This window comes from Salvelinus alpinus, chromosome 24, assembly GCF_045679555.1.
Source record: "Salvelinus alpinus chromosome 24, SLU_Salpinus.1, whole genome shotgun sequence".
In the NCBI taxonomy this organism is placed as follows: Eukaryota; Metazoa; Chordata; class Actinopteri; order Salmoniformes; family Salmonidae; genus Salvelinus; species Salvelinus alpinus.
In genome coordinates this window covers 10,347,930-10,364,333 of record NC_092109.1, presented here as the reverse complement: position 1 = coordinate 10,364,333, position 16,404 = coordinate 10,347,930, and the positions used below count along the sequence as shown (strand labels likewise).

Sequence of the window (16,404 nt, the reverse complement as noted above, 5' to 3'; positions counted from 1 at the left end):
GTGCTCAATGGGATTGAGATCCGGGCTCTTCGCTGGCCACGGCAGAACACTGACATTCTTGTCTTGCAGGAAATCACACACAGAAGGAACAGTATGGCTGGTTGCATTGTCATGCTGGAGGGTCATGTCAGGATGAGCCTGCAGGAAGGGTACTACATGAGGGAGGAGGATGTCTTTCCTGTAACGCACAGCGTTAAGATTGCCTGCAATGACAACAAGCTCAGTCCAATGATGCTGTGACACACCGCCCCAGACCATGATGGACCCTCCACCTCCAAATCGATCCCGCTCCAGAGTACAGGCCTCGGTGTAACGCTCATTCATTCGGCGATAAACGCAAATCCAACCATCACCCCTGTTGAGACAAAACCGCGATTCATCAGTGAAGAGCACCTTTTGCCAGTATTGTCTGGTCCAGCGACGGTGGGTTTATGCCCATAGGTGACGTTGTTGCCGGTGATGTCTGGTGAGGACCTGCCTTACAACAGGCCTACAAGCCCTCAGTACAGCCTCTCTCAGCCTATTGCGGACAGTCTGAGCACTGATGGAGGGATTGTGCGTTCCTGGTGTAACTCGGGCAGTTGTTGTTGCCATCCTGTACCTGTCCCGCAGGTGTGATGTTCAGATGTACCGATCCTGTGCAGGTGTTGTTACACATGGTCTGCCACTGCGAGGACGATCAGCTGTCCGTCCTGTCTCCCTGTAGCGCTGTCTTAGGCGTCTCACAGTACGGACATTGCAATGTATTGCCCTTATTGCCACATCTGCAGTACTCATGCCTCCTTGCAGCATGCTTAAGGCACGTTCACGCAGATGAGCAGGGACCCTGGGCATCTTTCTTTTGGTGTTTTTCAGAGTCAGTAGAAAGGCCACTTTAGTGTCCTAAGTTTTCAGAACTGTGACCTTAATTGCCTACCATCTGTAAGCTGTTAGTGTCTTAATAACGATCGTTCCATGTGCATGTTCATTAATTGTTTATAGTTCATTGAACAAGCATGGCAAACAGTGTTTAAACCCTTTACAATGAAGATCTGTGAAGTTATCTGGATTTTTACGAATTATCTTTGAAAGACAGGGTCCTGAAAAAGGGACGTTTCTTTTTTTGCTGAGTTTAGTTGCAAAGTAACATAAAATTGAAGAAGCCACCAAAACGGGAAAAGATATGAGGGATGAAATTCCAAATTGAAGTTGGATTCTTTAAGAAATGTTGAGCCCAATTTATCTTAACTATTATTCAAAGTAGGAAAAAATAAATAAATGGAGACCACCATATTCACAACGACAGATTTCTTAATACTTTTTTATTTATCCTTTATTTAACTAGGCAAGTCACTTAAGAACAAATGTTTATTTACAATGATGGCTTAGGAACAGTGCCTTGTTTAGGGGCAGAACGACATATTTTTTTACCTTGTCAGCTCAGAGATTCAATCTAGCAACCTTTCAGTTACTGGCCCACCGCTCTAACCACTAGGCTACCTGCCGCCCCAATTAACGTGTATGATTTTTCCAGATGAAGTTGAAAAGCATCTGGCCAACCGCTTTACCTATTTTGTTGTCAAGATGTAGGGACTGGGCTACATAAGTAAGTCTTGAGATACCTTCAGCTTTAGAAAGCATTACTCAACCTTTCAAGGATGAATCCCTCTGCAACCAATGGATCAACTTCTTTTTGTTTTTATCAAAAATAGGTATAAAATTGAATGAGCATCTTTCCTCTTGATCCTTAGTTATGGTAATCCCAAGGTATGTTACTTTTTCCTTGACTGAAATATTGCATATAGAGGGTATCACACAGTCTTTAACAGCAAACAGTTCACGCTTATTAAGGTTTAGGCAAAGACCAGATGCTTTGGAAGCGAGCGAGAGGGGTTGGGACAAGGTAAGCAGGTCCGGGAGGAAATCCAAGGGAGTAGTAGAGTGGGGAATCCAGGAAAAGTGGTCTGTTGTGTTAGTGACAATGCAGCTAACATAACCAAAGCAATGAACATTTTAAAATGGACCCATCATCCATGTCTTGCCCACACAATCAACCTGATTGTAAGATATGCTCTGAAGGTGATGAAGCCCACTGTGGACAAAGTGAAAGCAGCTGTGGAATACTTCCACAGGAGCACAGTAGGTGCTGAACAACTAAAGTGTACACAACGCCAGATGGGGATGCCTGAGCTGAGGCCTAAACAAGACTGCACTACAAGGTGGAATTCAACATTTTATACGTTGAAGCGGTTTCTTGAGTCAAAGGATACCCTCATCTCTACCCTGGCCATTGTCAATACACCTGTTGATGCTCTGACCCAAGAGGAATGGGAGGTGGTGGAGGAGGTGTGCAGAGTCCTGGAACCCTTTGAGCAGGTCACTGTGGAGATCAGCGGAGAGAGGTACAGTAAGCAGTTATTACTATATCATTATTTAATCCAGTATTATAAATGTATATGAGCAGCAGTAGAATGTAGTATCAGTAAACAAAACATGAACTTGAACTAATAAGTTACTGTTCTTTCTTTTCAGCTATGTGACAGCCTCAAAAATGATAGTCCTGTGTAAGGGTCTGCAGCGAATCACAGCCAGTCGCCAGAGAGAAGCAAATGTAACCACAGGACATGTGACAGAGTTGATGGACACCCATAATTACTGAGAGAAGAAACCACATCAGCCCCTCAAAAGTGAGGCAGCTTGCATTTCTGAATGCAAATCTCTCATAAACGCAAAATATGGTCAGCATTGCTGTGTGCTGCTGGTTATAACATGGCAATAAAGAAGAGAGAGAAAAGAGGGACCAGTTTAATGTTTGAGTCTCAAAGCCATGCATGCAAGAAGCCTTTACCTGTCTGGTGCACACATATTTCTCTGCCCTCAGTTTGATTGAAAGCCTCAATCTGTATTTTTGCCTGGTACTTGATTGCATCTAGAAATAGAGAACTAACTGGGATGCTGCAGTTTTGCACATTGTTATTTATTTTTCTTTGATATGGTGCAATATTCTATTATTATGTTGTTCAGATTGTATTCGTTTTGAATGGTTAGATTTATATGCATTTTGTTTATATACATTAAATACTTTAAATGCACATTTTTAATAGCATTCTTTTTCATAACAAACCAATGCAGTTTTAAATACATTGTGGTTAAGGTAGAATATGATTTCATTTAATAATTTAATTTGATTTGTTTTTAACACCAATCATAGTCAAACTATCGCAAACTGTTTGACTTGAAAAAATACAATAGTTTTTTTTTAAAGAGCCGTTTGGGACCCAAAAGAACCGGCTCTTTTTGGTGAGCTGAGTCGAACGAGCCGGCTCACTGAAAAGAGCCGGAATGCCCATCACTATAATCTTGAACGTGTCGTTCCTTCTCTATTTCTAGATGCAATCAAGTACCAGGCAAAAATACAGATTGAGGCTTTCAATCAAACTGAGGGCAGATAAATATGTGTGCACCAGACAGGTAAAGGCTTCTTGCATGCATGGCTTTGAGAGGTAAGTTACACAAAAAAATGTTGGGTTGTTTGGATGACCCAATTGCTGGGTTGCAGGCATTGGGTTAATAGTTGGGTTGTTTTCTGTAAATACAGCAAGGTTGGGTTGTTCGTGCTGTGTTATCGATATTTGACCGAGCCAGTGGGTTAATTCTCACACCACCAGCGCGTGAAATCCACCAGAATACTTGCAAGTATTCTAGTTCTAATGCGACCGAGTGACTGACGAGTGGAAAACAGCTAAAGTTATTTCGACAGACTAAGTGTTTTTGGTTGACTGAAAACCATTGCAAATTATGAATTTGATGGTCATTCAGGTAAAATAGGTTGTACTATCATAATAAGGTACCTAACTAACGTTAGCTTGAACGTTAGCCTCGCGACCATGCTCGCAACTCTAGCTTACGGAAGTGTTGTTGTGGAATATAACAAAATATATGTTTTTTTTTGTCGGTGTTTGGCTAGCTAGCTAACTAACTATGACAGTGTCTGTAAAGTTAGCTAGCTAAGTCTGACAATTCTTCAGGACTGTCTTGGACACTGTTTCACTTGTTAGCTAGAGTTAGTTAAATTAGCTGGCTAGCTAAATTACCATAGCTAGATTTGATTTATTCTCCATCTGGGTTAATTTAACCAAGCTATTTGGCAGGCTTATCTCATGCGTTCATGGTGATTGATTGAGTTAGCTAGTGTTACTGTATTGGTTTTTAATGGTTTCTGACAGTGGCAGCTTTAATCAGACTTATGAAGTTGAGGAGGATCGATGCAATTCCTGTTAGCCTAGTGGTTAGAGCGTTGGACTAGTAACCAAAAGGTTGCAAGTTCAAATCCCCGAGCTGACAAGGTACAAATCTGTCGTTCTACCCCTGAACAAGGCAGTCACTGTTCCTTGGCCGTCATTGAAAATATGAATTTGTTCTTAACTGACTTGCCTAGTTAAATACAGGTAAAAAAGAGTTTATCTTAAATTTGTTGTAGCCAATTTAGTTTAGCTAGCTATGTTTCTAACATTTATTTATTTATATACTTAAATGCAGAGGTTAAGGCCAATGAATGGACAGCTTTGTAAAGATACACTGGATAAGTGGAACCTGACCTCTTTGATTCCAAACTTGGAGGATAAGGAAAACTGAGAAATTCATTTTTGAGAGTATGGACAGAGCTGATTTTCAAACACTGATTTTCATTGACCCTGTGAAAAACATCATCTACTTCTTCCACATTGTCATCGATAGCCAATAGTGCAACCTTAATGGAAACTTTAAAGACTTAACTTCACCAGAGCCTCTTAGAACCTTGTGACTAGGTACATTACATGCACAACTACCATGGATAGTCTGGACTTCATTTGACCATACTTGCTTTAATGGTCATTTGTACAGATATTCTGTCACAGTGACCAACCTGACACACAACACACACATCACAGGCTGTGAGCAGCTCATGGGCACTTAGGGGTAAAGTGCCTTGCTCAAGGGAACAACAGCAGTAGGTAGTATACAGCGATATTGTACTGGTAACCCTCTGGCTGACAGATCGCTCCCCGCAGGTTTCCCTGCAGGCAGCTTGGGGGGGTTGAATACTGGCCTGCCTTTCTAAGCTCGAAACTACTGCTGCTCCTATACATTTTGCTCTTTCCTCACTCCCTTGCCTTCCTCACTCCCTTGCCTTTGTTCAACCATTTGACCTGGCTTCCCTCAAAGTACTTAATTTAGAAATGTTGGTGAAACTATCCCTTAAGATCTCCACCCTAGCGGTTAAGCCTAGTGGTTAAGCGTGTTTGGCCAATAACTGATAGGTCGCTGGTTCAGATCCCAGAGCCAGCAAGGTGGAAAAATCTGCCATTCAACCCTTGAGCAAGGCAGTTAACCCCCAACAACAACTGCTCCCCGGGCGCTGAAAGATTTGTCTATTTTGAAAACTGATTGTTAAAAGGAATTTATAATTAATTGAATTCTTTCTGCTCACAACAGAGTCAAATGTGAGAGGGCAGCCCAGATGACCAAGTGACTGAACAAAATCTGGCCTGCAAACCAGGAACATGAAGGAGACCGCGATCCAGAGGGCTCCGTGGACCAGACAGAATGGGGCCAAGACAGTCAAAGAGCCATTCCAGACTCTGAAATCAGGAGGACTTCAAGAATTAGTAGTTAGTCAGACTAGTGATTGACTAGTGATTGACTGCAATGGAAAAGTCATTGTTTGTCAACAAAATAACACAATTTTAAGTGATATGGTGCAGAGTCTCACAAGCAAGTGTGATGTCATTAATGTTTGTGGATATGTACAGTATGTAAATATAAAGTTGTCTATTGTTTTTGGCAATGTATGTTTTTGTTTGTAAAAAAAAATAAGTAAAATCAAATAATACAAAAAATGGTATTGTTTGCTTTACTACAGATTGCTCAGGACTTCTACATTTTAAACCTGGACTGCTTGGGGAAACTCACTGATAACTGGATCACAGTCTTCAAGGACAAAAAACTTTGCTTCGCCAGTCCAGAGAGAAGCAGGCCTAAGATTTTTTCTTCAAAGTGCAAGTATTGTTTGAAATGACCCTGCTGGTGGTGCCTCAGATGATCATTTATAATCAAGTTATTCACTAAAAATTCATCTCTCCAGATACACAAGGTGACGTCACAGTGGTCCTCCCAACACCAGTCTACAAAATAGGCAGGAAGACATTCCGACCCAGCTTCAATGAGACCAGAAAGTCCTTCATTGACTTGCAGCCTGTAAGTTTAAATAGTGCATAGGCAAAGGGAGATTGATGAGTAAATTAGATGATGGCATTTTGTAAACCTTGAATGAAAGAAACACCATTCCAAAATCTGTAACGCACAACTGCACACTCTAAGACATTAGGAAGGTTTCCATCCCATTTGCGACAGATTTTCATGCGAATATTCTCAAATCTGCATTAAACAATATGCACATTTTCTCACCGGAGATGTTTCCAGCAAACAGACTTTTTGTGAATAAAAGGCTGTGTGTGATGACATAGTGCACGTAAATTACTTTTGCCGTTAAATTTACCGAATTAAAAGATGCAAGTGAAATGGATTTCCATCACATTTTCAACTTTACTGATGGTTTTGTGACAAACTGTTGTGTACAAACCCTGAAATTTCCATCCCTAACTATAACATTTTCCGACAAGATAGAACTGCCAAAGGGGGCGGGGTTGCAATCTACTGCAGAGATAGCCTGCAGAGTTCTGTCTTACTATCCAGGTCTGTACTCAAACAATTCGAGCTTCTACTTTTAAAAATCCACCTTTCCAGAAACAAGTCTCACCGTTGCCGCTTGATATAGACGACCCTCTGCCCCCAGCTGTGCCCTGGACACCATATGTGAATTGATTGCCCCCATCTATCTTCAGAGCTCGTGTTGCTATGTGACGTAAACTGGGACATGCTTAACACCCCGGCCATCCTACAATCTAAGCTAGATGCCCTCAATCTCACACAAATAATCAAGGAACCAGGTACAACCCCAAATCCGTAAACACGGGCACCCTCATAGATATCATCCTAACCAACTTGCCCTCCAAATACACCTCTGCTGTTTTCAACCAAGATCTCAGCGATCATTGCCTGCATCCGTAATGGGTCTGCAGTCAAACGACCATCCCTCATCACTGTCAAACGCTCCCTAAAATATTTCAGCGAGCAGGCCTTTCTAATCGACCTGGCCCGGGTATCCTGGAAGGATAATGACCTCATTCCGTCAGTAGAGGATGCCTGGTTGTTCTTTAAAGGGCTTTCCTCACCATCTTAAATAAGCATGCCCCATTCAAAAAATGTAGAACCAGGAAAAGATATAGCCCTTGGTTCTCTCCAGACCTGACTGCCCTTGACCAGCACAAAAACATCCTGTGGCATTCTGCATTAGCATCGAATAGCCCCCGTGACATGCAACTTTTCAGGGAAGTTAGGAACCAATAAACACAGGCAGTTAGGAAAGCTAAAGCTAGCTTTTTCAAAAAGAAAATTTCATCCTGTAGCACAAACTCAAAATAGTTCTGGGACACTAAAGTCCATGGAGAATTAGAGCACATCCTCCCAGCTGCCCACTGCACTGAGGCTAGGAAACACTGTCACCACCAATAAATCCACTATAATTGAGAATTTCTATAAGCATTTTTCTACGGCTGGCCATGCTTTCCACCTGGCTACCCCTGCCCCGGTTAACAGCCCTGCACCCCCCACAGCAACTTGCCCAAGCCTCCCCCATTTCTCCTTCACCCACATCCAGATAGCTGATGCTCTGAAAGAGCTGCAAAATATGGATCCCTACAAATCAGCCGGGCTACACAATCTGGACCCTCTTTCTAAAATGATCTTCCGAAATTGTTGCAACCCCTATTACTAGCCTGTTCAACCTCTCTTTCGTATCGTCTGAGATTCCCAAAGATTGGAAAGCTGCCGCGGTCATCCTCCTCTTCAAAGGGGGAGACACTCTAGACCCAAACTGTTACAGACCTATATCTATCCTACCCTGCCTTTCTAAGGTCTTCGAAAGCCAGGTTAAAAAAACAGATTACCGACCATTTTGAATCCCACCGTACCTTCTCCGCTATGCAGTCTGGTTTCAGAGCTGGTCATGGGTGCACCTCAGCCATGCTCAAGGTCCTAAACGATATCATAACTGCCATCGATAAGAGACATTACTGTGCAGCTGTATTCATCGACCTGGCCAAGACTTTGACTCTGTCAATCACCACATTCTTATCGGCAGACTCAACAGCCTTGGTTTCTCAAATGATTGCCTCGCCTGGTTCACCAACTACTTCTCTGATAGTTCAGTGTGTCAAATCGGATGGCCTGTTGTCCGGACCTCTGGCAGTCTCTATGGGGGTGCCACAGGGTTCAATTCTCGGGCCGACTCTTTTCTCTGTATACATCAATGATGTCGCTCTTGCTGCTGGTGATTCTCTGATCCACCTCTACGCAGACGACACCATTCTGTATACCTCTGGCCCTTCTTTGGACACTGTGTTAACTAACCTCCAGACGAGCTTCAATGCCATACAACTCTCCTTCCGTGGCCTCCAACTGCTCTTAAATGCAAGAAAAACTAAATGCATGCTCTTCAACCGATCGCTGCCCGCACCTGCCCGCCCGTCCAGCATCAGTACTCTGGACGGTTCTGACTTAGAATATGTGGACAACTACAAATACCTAGGTGTCTGGTTAGACTGTAAACTCTCCTTCCAGACTCACATTAAGCATCTCCAATCCAAAATTTAATTTCGCAACAAAGCATCCTTCACTCATGCTGCCAAACACACCCTCGTAAAACTGACCATCCTACCGATCCTCGACTTCGGCGATATCATTTACAAAATAGCCTCCAACACTCTACTCAACAAATTGGATGCAGTCTATCATAGTACCATCCGTTTTGTCACCAAAGCCCCACTGCGACCTGTACGCTCTCGTTGGCTGGCCCTCGCTTCATACTCGTCGCCAAACCCACTGGCTCCAGGTCATCTACAAGTCTCTGCTAGGTAAAGCCCCGCCTTATCTCAGCTCACTAGTCACCATAGCAGCACCCACCTGTAGCACACGCTCCAGCAGGTATATCTCACTGGTCACCCCCAAAGCCAATTCTTCCTTCGGCCACCTCTCCTTCAAGTTCTCTGCTGCCAATGACTGGAACGAACTGCAAAGATCACTGAAGCTGGAGACTCATATCTCCCTCACTAGCTTTAAGCCCCAGCTGTCAGAGCAGCTCACAGATCACTGCACCTCTACATAGCTCATCTGTAAATAGCCCATCCAACTACCTCATCCCCATACTGTATTTATTTATCTTGCTCCTTTGCACCCCAGTATCTCTACTTGCACATTCATCTTCTGCACATCTACCATTCCAGTGTTTAATTGCTATATTGTAATTACTTCGCCACCATGGTCTATTTATTGCCTTACCTCCCTTATCCTACCTCATTTGCACACAGTATATAAACTTTTTCTACTGTATTATTGACTGTATGTTTGTTTATTCCATGTGTAACTCTGTGTTGTTGTATGTGTCGAACTGCTTTGCTTTATCTTGGCCAGGCCGCAGTTGTAAATGAGAACTTGTTCTCAACTAGCCTACCTGGTTAAATAAAGGTATTTATTTATTTTTTTAAGTAAATATATATACCAAATGTGCCCACTCTGGTCTTGGCACATGCCATCTAGCCAACAGCTCACACACAGTGGGGGTAGGCTACCTACAGTACCTATGAGATTATTATGGATAAGAGCAATATTATTTTTTATTTGTCAAACAGGAGCCAAGCATCGATCATCATGTCACCAGAATAAGACCCTCAATATTTATTGGAAAGGAGCATCAAGCTCTTCATCTTGTACATTCACCACCCTGTGAAGTTTGTATCATTTATTTAATCTGTAGCTTAATAAACTGCATGCTTTCCTGAGTCGTAATGGGAGGACCACACACCATATCATCGCGTGACTCCAAGTTTACTTCGATATGATGGTTATTATACCAATATTTTCCCATAAAGGAGTTTTCACCGCCATTTCTCACAATTAATTTTAACGACACAAAAAGATCCCACCGTGTCGAACGAACAAATTGTCAGTAGGCATTTATAAAATCGTACCGGCACTTCATGTTTCCATCAGCCCGTTCGTGACTTTTTCCATGCGTCAGGTAATTCATCCTCATGAAATGGTTGGATGGAAATGTGGTTAGTGTTGTGTAAATGAACCTATGAGCCCCAGCCCCAAATGAATGGAAGATGTAGGGATTGGGTGTTGATTGATGTAAATGACTATAAAATATACAAAATACAGTGTGTGTGATGGCATTGTCAGTGTGCCTCCATGCTTTGCACAAGTTCTCATATTCTAAAATCTAAAGATTTCTCTAACAGGTTGGGTCCAACATGGTTGAGTACCTACACCAGGCAGAGGTGACCAGAACCTACCCATTTGTGTTGGCTCTTGGGGACTGCTCACAGGGATTTACAGTCATTAGCGGACCGGCATTGGAGCAAAGTACACTGCTTGGGGCACTGGATGTGGGCTTCAAGTCCTATTATGTGTTTGATATCAACTTTCCCACTGTGCCCCAGCATGGGAATTCCTATAGACCACTGTGGATCAGCTGGAAGGAACAGAATACCTGCAGAATTATTTTTTTCCCGCTGTACAATAGTGGATAAGTATCTGCTCTTGTATGTAGTGTGAGAAGGGACAGCAGGAACCACAGCCCTCCGTGTTCCTGTGAATTAATAGATCAATGGATGGCTGAGCCATGAATGTCTCATTCCAATGCTAATATGCTCTTAAGGCACTATATATAGCTCTGTTAAATTTACTTTTAGTTATTTTTTTTATGCATTTGTGGCTGCTTTTTGCCTACAGTACGGTATGTGGCTCATTTGCCTTTAGTTCAACTACTGAAGCACATTCTGGTAGCTTTCATTTTATCACAACAATTTATTTTACATACAACTAATTACGTTTTGGGGATTGTGAAAAGTTCTTTGTGAAAGATATACAGTTATTAAGTAATGAGTCATTAGTAAAAAGACCTTCAAATGTAATAATTTACGCTTGTTCTGTGTAACCGTGCTTTAACTCGACCCAAATGTAGACCATTATTATATGACAAAATAGAATTGTGTGTGTGTGTGTGTGCTGTCACCTAAGATAGCCGAAGTGTCTTCGTGAATGTGAAAATCTATTGAGTAGCTCTGGCACTGTCTGATAGACAGATATGTGTTAATAACCACTGAAGACCGACAGTGTCACAGGCACTCGGGCTTTGTTTCTCTACAATTGCAATCTGAGTGTGCACATCAGGTTCAGCTGATGTGTCTGATGTTTGGACTGTTCATGAAATAATATAAATCAATTACAATAATCAATCCTATTTTATGAAATCTTGTGAAATAATACATATTTAGATAATATGGCTTTGTTTCAATGTGCTATTTAACATTTTGATGTATTCTTGTACATTCTCTGATGTGATGATACAGTATGTTCTAAAATGCATGCAATAGAAATTCATTATTTGAAATGTTTCATTGTATCTTGATTGTGTATGTAGGAAAGGGATGGTAGAGAAGGCAAAAATATGCTAGCAAAATTGAAATTAGGATGACTGAAAATAACCCAAGGATTACATAAATTACCCAGCTGCTGGGTCAAGCCCCCAACCCAATGTGCTGGATTTATGTCACAACCCAACACACTGGGTTGTTTTAATCCAGCAATATACAGTGCATTCGGAAAGTATTCGAACCCCTTCACTTTTTACACATTTTGTTACGTTACAGCCTTATTCGTAAATGGATAAAACATTTTTTTCCCCCTTATCAATCTACACACAATACCCCATAATGACGAAGTGAAAACATGTTTTTAGATATTTTGGCAAATGTATTACAAATAAAAAACAGAAATACCTTATTTACATAAGTAATCAGACCCTTTTTATATGAGACTCGAAATTGACCTCTGGTGCATCCGGATTCCATTGATCATCCTTGCGATGTTTTTACAACTTGATTGGAGTCTATTGGACATGATTTGGAAAGGCACACACCTGTCTATATAAGGTCCCACAGATCAAATCAAATTTGATTAGTCACATGCGCCGAATACAACAGTGTTCGGCGCAGTTTAACCAACAATGCAGTTTAAAAAATATGAATAAGAAATAAAAGTAACAAGTAGTTAAAGAGCAGCAGTAAAATAACAATAGCGAGACTATACAGGGGACCGGTACAGAGTCAATGTGCGGGGGCACCAATTAGTCAAGGTAATTGAGGTAATTTGTACATGTAGAGTTATTAAAGTGACTGCATAGATAATAACAGATAATAGATAATAACAGAGTAGCAGCGGTGTAAAAGAAGGGGGGGGGGTGCAATGCAAATAGTCTGGGTAGCCATTTGATTAGATGTTCAGGAGTCTTATGGCTTGGGGGTAGAAGCTGTTTATAAGCCTTTTGGACCTAGACATGGTGCTCCGGTACCGCTTTCCGTGTGGTAGCAGAGTGAACAGTCTATGACTAGGGTGGCTTTGACAATTTTTAGGCCCTTCCTCTGACACCGCCTGGTATAGAAGTCTTGGATGGCAAGACCTTGGCCCCAGTGATGTACTGGGCAGTGCGTAGCCCTCTGTAGTGCCTTGCGGTCGGAGGCCGAGCAGTTGCCATACCAGGCAGTGATGCAACCAGTCAGGATGCTCTCGATGGTGCAGCTGTAGAACCTTTTGAGGATCTGAGGACCCATGCCAATTCTTTTCAGTCTCCTGAGGGGGAATAGGTTTTGTCGTGCCCTCTTCACGACTGTCTTGGTGTGCTTGGACCATGTTAGTTTGTTGGTGATGTGGACACCAAGGAACTTGAAGCTCTCAACCTGCTCCACTATAGCCCCATCGATGAGAATGGGGGTGTACTCGGTCCTCCTTTTCCTGTAGTCCACAATCATCTCCTTTGTCTTGATCACGTTGAGGGAGAGGTTGTTGTCCTGGCACCACACGGCCAGGTCTCTGACCTCCTCCCTATAGGCTGTCTCGTCGTTGTCGGTGATCAGGCCTCCCACTGTTGTGTCATCTGCAAACTTAATGATGGTGTTGGAGTCGTGCCTGGCCGTGCAGTCATGAGTGAACAGGGAGTACAGGAGGGGACTGAGCACGCACACCTGAGGGGCCCCTGTGTTGGGGTTCAGCGTTGCGGATGTGTTTTTACCTACCCTTACCACCTGGGGGCGGCCCGTCAGGAAGTCCAGTTGTAGAGGGAGGGGTTTAGTCCCAGGGTCCTTAGCTTATTGATGAGCTTTGAGGGCACTATGATGTTGAACGCTGAGCTGTAGTCAATGAATAGCATTCTCACATAGGTGTTCTTTTTATCCAGGTGGGAAAGGGCAGTGTTGAGAGCAATAGAGATTGCATCATCTGTGGATCTGTTAGGGCAGTATGCAAATTGGAGTGGGTCTAGGGTTTCTGGGATAATGGTGTTGATGTGAGCCATGACCAGCCTTTCAAAGCACTTCATGGCTACAGACGTGAGTGCTACGGGTCGGTAGTCATTTAGGCAGGTTACCTTAGTGTTCTTGGGCATATGCACTATGGTTGTCTGCTTGAAACATGTTGATATTACAGACTCAGACAGGGAGAGGTTGAAAATGTCAGTGAAGACACTTGCCAGTTGATCAGCGCATGCTCACAGTACATGTCCTGGTAATCCGTCTGGCCCTGCGGCCTTGTGAATGTTGACCTGTTTAAAGGTCTTACTCAAATCGGCTGCGGAGAGCGTGATTAGGGTTGCACATTTTGGGGAAGATTCAGGGGTGGAAACTTTCCGTGGGAATTAACGGGAATATATGGGAATTAATATTAATACCACTTAAATGTAGATGTTTTTTGAATTTGATATTTTTACCATATAATATGGAGACAGAAACATAAACATTTTACCTTATCATAAGTAGACATAACTGCAAATGATCAAATCCTTCCAATAGAAATTAAAAAACAATTTAGTTACGAATGGAACTTTAATTGAGTTGATTCTTCACATGGGATGATTTCACTGAACAACAAAAGAAAAGGAATATTGAATGATCCATCGCATCTCCCAAAAACGTTTTCAATATACATCTGTAAAATGATAGTCTAGAAGCTAGAGCTTTGGTTGTCTTCCTCTCAGGCTTCCACGTCCTCTCCCTGGACCTCCTCAATGTCCACCTCTTGAACATCAGACTCTGAGGCCTCATCTTCACTGTCACTTTCCAACCTTGTTGTAGATGGCTCGTTATCAGGCTCAAAAAGCCTCAAATTTGCCTGGATGGCCACCAATTTTTCAACCCTTGTATTGGTCAGCCTGTTGCGTGCTTTGGGGTGTGTGTTCCCAAACAAGGACCAGTTGCGCTCTGAGGCGGCTGATGTTGGTGGGATTTGGAGGATGATGGAGGCAACAGGGAAAAGAGACTCAGATTCGCAAAGTCCCTTCCACCAGGTGGCTGATGAGATATGTTGGCACGACTGCAATATTGCATCTCCATCCCAAAGCCCTTGCTTGGTAGTGTACTTCGCCAGACTGCCAAGAATCTTGCTCTCATCCAGGCCAAGGTGGCGAGACACGATAGTGATGACACCATAGGCCTTATTGATCCTTGCACCAGACAGGATGCTCTTGCCAGCATACTTGGGGCTCAACATGTACGCTGCGGCGTGTATGGGCTTCAGGCAGACGTCTTCACGCTTTTTGATGTATTTCAACCAATGTGAGGGTAGGACTCCTCCACTTTAGACCAATCATCCTTCATGTTCGCAGCATTGTCTGTCACCAGTGTAAATACCTTCTGTGGTTCAAGGTCATTGATGACTGCCTTCAGCTCATCTGCAATGTAGAGACCGGTGTGTCTGTGCTCTTGTAGAATACTGGTTGATGGGTGGAGATGATATAGTTAATTATTCCCACGAAAATTCGACCACCCATCAGATGATTGCAATACAGTCTGCTTTCTCTATGATTTGCATCTTTGTTGCATTCTTCACATATGATTTGGCACAGTATTTGCAAATGTACACAGCTTTTCCATCTACATTAGCTGCAGTGAAATGTCTCCACACGTCAGATAGTGCCCGTAGCATTTTCCTGTAAAGATTTATTTTTATTTTTAAACAACATAGAACTCCATGTTCAGATAAATAGCAGTAAGATTAAACAACTGCTTTGTAAGATAAATGTTTTAAAATGAAACATGTATGGAAACAGGTGAATTAGCTTAAAACCCACATGGTAGCAAAAACTAACTAGCAGAAATTGTTAATTAACAGGTTAGAAATGATTTAAAACACACTTTGCTGTAGGCTACTATTTACTAGTTAACAAAAAATCATGTATGTCATAAAATATATTCTCCCCACCCAGTACTGTAATCAAAACTTACCAGAAAACATGTAGTCCTGTGGGCTCAATAGCATCTCATTAGTGTGCAAGATCTTGAGAGTCAGCTGTACATGTGATTTAAGAGTGCACTGCACATGTGATGGAAGAATACACTGTGCATGCAGAGGGTTGCAATTCCATTGAATCGGGGATAGTTTAACCAATATATGCCACAAGACCTAGAATTGCGTTATGTGTATCCCACGAAAAAGATTCACTGTTATAAGATATTTTTTTATGAATTTAAGCAACATTCCTGGGCTTAACTTCCAGAAATTTAGCGGAAAGTTTCCAGCCCTTTGCAACCCTAAGCGTGATCACACAGTCGTCCGGAACAGCTGGTGCTCGCATGTATGTTTCAGTGTTATTTGCCTCGAAGCGAGCAAAATAGTAGTTTAGCTCGTCAGGTATGCTCGTGTCACTGGGCAGCTCTCGGCTGTGCTTCCCTTTGTAGTCTGTAATGGTTTGCAGGCCCTGCCACATCTGACGAGCATCGGAGCCGGTGTAGTACAATTCAATCTTAGTCCTGTATTGACACTTTGCCTGTTTGATGGTTCGTCGGAGGGCATAGCGGGATTTTTTATAAGCTTCCGGGTTAGAGTCTCGCTCCTTGAAAGCGGCAGCTCCAGCCTTTAGCTCATTGAGGATGTTTCCTGTAATCCATGGCTTCTGGTTGGGGTATGTACGTACGATCACTGTGGGGACGGCGTCCTCGATGCACTTATTGATGAAGCCAGTGACTGATGTGGTGTATTCCTCAATGCCATCGGAAGAATCCCGGAACATATTCCAGTCTGTGCTAGCAAAACAGTCCTGTAGTTTAGCATCTGCTTCATCTGAGCACTTTTTTTTATTGACCGAGTCACTGGTGCTTCCTGCTTTCATTTTTGCTTGTAAGCAGGAATCAGGAGGATAGAATTATGGTCAGATTTGCCAAATGGAAGGCGAAGGAGAGCTTTGTAGGCGTCTCGGTGTGGAGTAAAGATGGT

General features: G+C 42.7%; 1 long non-coding RNA gene across 1 annotated transcript; it reads left to right on the top strand.

Annotated features, from left to right (window-relative positions):
- Positions 1 to 3,315: 3,315 nt before the first annotated feature.
- On the top strand, positions 3,316 to 11,868 carry LOC139552118 (uncharacterized). Its single transcript, XR_011670387.1, has 3 exons — positions 3,316 to 3,482; positions 5,455 to 6,216; positions 10,380 to 11,868. It is a non-coding gene; the product is annotated as an uncharacterized lncRNA (long non-coding RNA).
- The last annotated feature ends 4,536 nt before the right edge of the window (positions 11,869 to 16,404 follow it).